This window comes from Sorex fumeus, unplaced genomic scaffold (genome assembly GCF_029834395.1).
Source record: "Sorex fumeus unplaced genomic scaffold, SorFum_2.1 ptg000008l, whole genome shotgun sequence".
NCBI classification, from domain to species: domain Eukaryota; kingdom Metazoa; phylum Chordata; class Mammalia; order Eulipotyphla; family Soricidae; genus Sorex; species Sorex fumeus.
The window spans coordinates 41668780-41675146 of NW_026606065.1; the positions used below are offsets into that span (position 1 = coordinate 41668780).

At 36.1% G+C, this 6367-nt stretch overlaps 1 non-coding gene across 1 annotated transcript; it reads right to left on the reverse strand.

Moving 5' to 3' along the window:
• Positions 1-5112: 5112 nt before the first annotated feature.
• On the reverse strand, positions 5113-5184 carry TRNAM-CAU (transfer RNA methionine (anticodon CAU)). Its single transcript has one exon. It is a non-coding gene; the product is annotated as a tRNA-Met (tRNA).
• Positions 5185-6367: the final 1183 nt, after the last annotated feature.

Below are 6367 nucleotides of genomic sequence, written 5' to 3' on the forward strand. Positions count from 1 at the left end.
AGACCTTATATATATTACTTACTATAAAGCTTAAATATAAATGTTTTGACAGTGACAATTTGTCTATATGCACTTAAATTTAATTGCGAAATTTTCAAATGGCACTTATTTTTGGAGTATCATGATAACTCTTAAGAGAAATTTATTAGAAATTTGCATAACACACCAAGTATTAATATCCATCAATTATAAACAACCTACAAAACCATCAATACACTATAAAGGAGAATCAAAATAAATATGAACATATTATTCGATGATTTATTTTAAATATATGAAGCATTGGCCAATTTATCCAAACTAGAAGAAATAAATATTGATATAGCAATGAAACTGGAAAAATAAAATAGAAGTACAGAGAGGGATTCTAGAAATGGTAATGGGGACTCTCAAACAATGTAAATGATACTATGTATTTTAAAAAAACAATTTCGCAGTTACTACCAAATACAAAATGCTTATAATATTTGCCTCAGCAGGTTTTACCTTTAGAATTTCTTTAAGCTTATTAAAATACAGGTGCATGAACAGGATGAAATCGTTTTTTTTTATAGTAATTATAAAAAATTGGCAGCTAGAGAGAAAGTACCATGAGTTGTTTTGGCCTTCCCTTGAACACCACAAACCCTGATTTGATTGCTGGTACCACATATGATCCCCTCAAGATTCCAGGATTGATTAATTCCTGAACTCAGAGCCAGGAGTATGCTCTGATCACAGCCAGGTGTGGCCCAAAATGAAAGAAAGGAAGGAAGGAAGGAAGGAAGGAGGGAAGGAGGGAGGGAGGGAGGGAGGGAAGGAAGGAAGGAAGGAAGGAAGGAAGGAAGGAAGGAAGGAAGGAAGGAAGGAAGGAAGGAAGGAAGGAAGGCGAGCAAGCACACAAGCAGGAAGAAAAGAAGGAAGGAAGGAAGGAAGGAGGGAAGGAAGGAAGGAAGGAAGGAAGGAAGGAAGGAAGAAATGAGAGAGAGAAAAAGAAAGAAGGAAAAAAGGAAAGAAGGAAGGAAGGAAGGAAGGAAGGAAGGAAGGAAGGAAGGAAGGATAAAAGAAGGAACAAAGGAAAGAAAGAAGGAAGGAGGGAAGAAAGGGAAGGAAGGATGGAAGGAAGGGAGGAAGGAAGGAAGGAAGGAAGGAAGGAAGGAAGGAAGGAAGGAAGGAAGGAAGGAAGAAGGAAGGAAGGAAGGGAGGGAGGGAGGGAGAAAGAAAGAGAAAGCAAGCCTGGGGAAATAGCTCAAAGGTTTGGAGCGCATGAGGTGAATGAATGGGCTTTGATCCCTGCCAATTTATGGTCTTAAGAGCAATATTTGATGGATCCCGGTGGCCTGCAGCATTACTTATGGAAGCTCTCTGCAAAATGCAGTGGATATAAACAAAAATCAGAGTTCTTTTTTGAGCAATGAAGGGGATCCTGTCTAAAAACCCACAAACAAAAGATTGGCTACCTAACTAATATACCTAAACTAACACTTTTTCAGGAAGCAACCACTAAGAATGAAACACCTTTAAATTAATATGTTGGTATGAAAACATATCCAAAATATAATGGTATTTAATAACATTACATAAATATTATAGCACTTATCTCCCAAATAAATATATCATATAAAGATACACATATAGTTATTGACTATCTGATACACATAATTATTATTACTACTAGTAGTAATTGAGGCCATGTGAACAAGATAAAAAATGCATGTTATCTTAAAAACTTAAAAAGCATATGGTTAATATACTTTACAATGTAATATATTTGAAAGTCTATATTTTCATTAATTTATATGATTTCAAATTACTAAAAACTAATCAGAACAATCACATTTATGGAAGGTGGTTTTGCAGGAAGCAATGCAACTATTTGCCTAAGGAATTTTTATTTCAAATGACATCCAGGCACAGATTGTGTTGGCACTACTTGGAAAGAATATTTTAAATATAAATCCCAATTCTCATCACACACTCACGTAAAAAAAACCTGATAAGATCGAATTTTATATTTAATAATAGAATTCTTAATTATTGTAACACTAAAAATTGAAAAGGCAAACTCAAAAGTCTGCATTTAAAGGGATTTAATATAGAAAAGCATTTCTATATTAAGGACCTTGAGATTACATATTCAGAATTCATCAAAGTGTTATTGTAAAAGTAGCATTATGAAACTTGACGTTCTATAGATTCAAGAGAGTTGAAAATATTTTTTATATTTTATACTTTATAAATACAGAAGTTTGATTTTAGACAAATACGGTGTCCTTAACGATACTAAAACTACTTAATAAATATCTTTATATATTCTTATTTTTTTCTTTCAGAAAATACAGAATTAAATGTATTACTCAAATCATTAACGATACTGCATTCTATTTGTTTATATTACTTTTGTTTTTCATTCTAATTCAAGTATTTTATTTATAATTACCACTAATTTTATTTCAATCATTATTAAAAGTATATAATAATAATCTACAGATCCTGTGAATCTTGCCAAATTGTTTTACAACACCCAACAGCAGGGCTGACCACAGAGATTGAACAAACTCATAAGAAGACAAATAAACATTAGACCATCCCAGCTTTAGGATAATCTGAGCACCATGAACGGTCTCACAGACAGCCACTTATTAGATACAGTATTGCTCCCGGACAAGTGAGCCTAGTAAATAGAAATTATTAAGTACAATTAGTGAGCACATCAACTTTTAATAGGTGCGGAAGAGCAGAGGCTGGGATGTTTCACATTGACAATCAGCAGGAATCTAAAAGATCATAATCTGTTTGGTTACCCTATCATGCATTCTATTCTCTGCTGGGTGCACTTTTGTTAACACTTTTTTTTTTTTCTAAAACCTAAACTGTTTTGCTCAGGCGAATATTCCAACCTGGAGTTTTTTTGTTAGGAGAGCAGTTTCCACAATTTGCTACATGGAATGCATTTACATGTTGTGGAATGTTAGATTGATCAATGATAGATGATGACAGATAGATGATAAGAAAATAAAAATGCTGATATAAGTGTGTTATTTAGGTTGCTCTCTCTGAAAACTGATTTATAGGTGTAAAATAGCACTGTAGCACTATCCTTCCGCAGTTCATCAATTTGCTGGAGCCAGTCCAGTAACATCTCCATTGTGAGACTTGTTGTTACAGTATTTGGCGTATTGAATACTGCACGGGTAGCTTGCCAGGCTTTGCAGGGTAGGCAGGATACTCTTGGTACCTTGCTCGGCTCTTTGAGTGGGGCGGAGGAATCAAACCCCGGTCGTACCTGCTTGCTATCGCTACAGCCCAGGTGTAAAATACAAATTATAAATAATTTTTCAAGTAGGACATATTTTAGCAATGTTTTGAAATTATATATATGATTCTTATATTAAAGGAATTAAAGTGCATTACAATTCAAAATCAAAATGAAATTAAGTAATAAGTGACAAATCTGCAAATGAGATGAATGTGCATTAGCTCTGCAGCACTGTCCTGTTGTTCATCGATTTGCTCGAGCAGACCGAGTAACGGTCTCCACTGTGAGACTTCTTGTTACTGTGATTGGCATATTGAATACGTCATGTCATGGGTAGTTGCCAGGCTTTGCCGCGTGAGCAAGATACTCTTGGTAGCTTGCTGGGCTCTCCGAGAGAGACAGGAATCAAACTCGGGTTGGCCATGTCTACCACGTGCAAGGCAAGTGCCCTACTGCTGTGCTATTGCATTCATTGTCACTGTCCTCCCATTATTCATCTATTTGCTCCAGCGGGCCCTGTAACATTGTTAGACTTGTTACTATGTTTGGCATATTGAATATGTTACAGGGAGCTTACCAGGCTTTGCCTTGCAAGCAAGATACTCCGTAGCTTGCCGACTCTCCAAGAGGGGCGGAGGAATTGAACTCGGGTCCACCGCTTCTGCTGTGTGCAAGGCGAATGCACTACTGCTGTGCTATCACTCCATCCTGTTATTGCATTAAAAATTATAAAATATTCATTTTGCTACATTATTCAGCAGGTAGAAATTTCATTATAAACATGTCATATATTTGATATTATTTTCAAAGTGAATACAAACTATTGCCTCAAAGGGTATGGTTTAGAAGAAAGAAGTAAGTAATATAAACTGTAGGAGATTGTTGTTTAAAAATCTGATGTTGATACATTATAAAATTCATATTCATACTAATCATTCATAAGTGTAAATTACTTTTTAATATCATGTCATAATAAGTTATATTGTGCAATACAATCATGAGTTTATTGCATAATTAAATATCTGACATTGATTAATAAAATATCACAATTTACTTTCACAAGTCGATTTGCTCGAGCGGGCCCAGTAACGTCTCCATTGGAGACTTTGTTGTTACTGTGTTTGGCATATCGAATACTCTCGGTAGCTTGCCGGGCTCTCCGAGAGGGGCAGAGGAATCGAACTCGGGTTGGTCATGTTGGCTGCTTGTAAGGCGAACGCCCTACCGCTGTGCTATCGCTCCAGCCACAAGTATCAAGTCAGAGTGAATTAATTAGGGATATAGTAACAAACTATAATAAATTATAAATACTTTTATACCAAAAATCATAATGATTAAAACTTTCATGGGTACCACTTTCAGTGGGTCAGTCAACATAATAACAGGACATTTTACATGTATATATGAAGGTATTTCATATAACCTTATTTTGACAATGTTATGTTTTACCAAAAAAATTAATGCCTAAGTTTCTTAGATTGACAAATGAATTCATAGCAGACTAGAAAGTAAATAACATACACAATTAACAATAAAATGTCATTACATTATAGCTAATATCATCATTATTATGTGTGCAGAATTCCAAAGATGGATTTCTAAATTTTACATAGTTTTTTTATTTCCCCTCAGCAACTCTTGATGTCTCAGGAGACTATCAGATTCCTGGTCCTGGAGAGAGTTTATAGGACTGGAGCAGATATTTTCCATGCATCAATCCTTAAGCTTGATTTCCTGACACAGCATAGTCCGTTGTACTATGGAAGAACCCCTTTGGGCACTGAGCCAGGAATAGTCCCAAGTATTGCTGGATGTAGCCCCAGAAAGGACTAGCAAAAAAATAAAATTCTTTTCAATCTAATTAGAGGTCCTGATAGCAGAGGATGGTTTCGATCCATCGACCTCTGGGTTATGGGCCCAGCACGCTTCCGCTGCGCCACTCTGCTGGGCATTCGCCTTACAAGCGGCCAACATGGCCGACCCGAGTTCGATTCCTCCGCCCCTCTCGGAGAGCCCGGCAAGCTACCGAGAGTATTCGATATGCCAGACACAGTAACAACAAAGTCTCCAATGGAGACGTTACTGGGCCCGCTCGAGCAAATTGACGATCAACGGGAGGGCCTTTACCTTTTACCTTTACCTAATTAGAGGTTAATATAGAAATGTGCAATGCTTAATATATTTCTCATGATTCCTCCTCCTGGTAACATGATACTTAATACTTGTAAGACAAGTACACACTGAGCCAGGGGTAGCTCAGTGGCAATCAACCTACCTTGCAAATCTGATGAGGATTTAATTTCCACCACTGGAAGCATTATCCTGCAGGCACTGCCAGTTGGGATCCGAGCACCACAGTTTAAATCTCTGGTGCACTGATGCAAAGTGCATGCAAGAAAAACTACTGAAATAAGGTGTCCCTGGTGAGCTGAAACCAAAATATGCATAACCATCACAACTAAAGAGTGCAAGTTTGGCAAACAAGAGTGTGCAACTCATTATAATTACTCCCAGGATAAGTCCTGGTGGGACTTGGAGGACCATGTGTGTAGTATCAGGGATCAAATCTGGATGGATAATTACAATGGACACTTCTTACCCTCTGTATTATCTCTTTGGCCTTGATGTTATATTTCTTAACCTGTCAGATGGAAGCATTAGTGAGGCAACTATAATAAAACTAAGGTTATGATTTGAAGATTGATGCATTAACTTTTTTATTTATTCTGTATGTTGTTTTTATTTTATATTTTTTTATTGGAGGAAAGGTTATCCCAAGCAGCATGTAGGGAAGTAGACAAGCACTTCCTGTGACACTCAACCTGTAAGAGTTAGATACTTTGGAATTATAGCATAAGTAAGAAGTGGAAGTGGCTTCATGATACTCCTTTGAACTATTTTTCGAGACTCTCATTTTGCATTTTAATGTAGTTTATTTTTAATTATAATGAGCCTATGATTCAAATAATATACCATACCAATTTTGAAAACAATTTGTGAAATTGATGGGAATCTTATAAACATGATGAATAGCAATAAACATTAGGACTGTGCTATATAATCTATAAAATGGATTTAAAGGTGTAATTGAGAAGTGTTCCCAGACATTTCATATAAACTTGGGAGTTA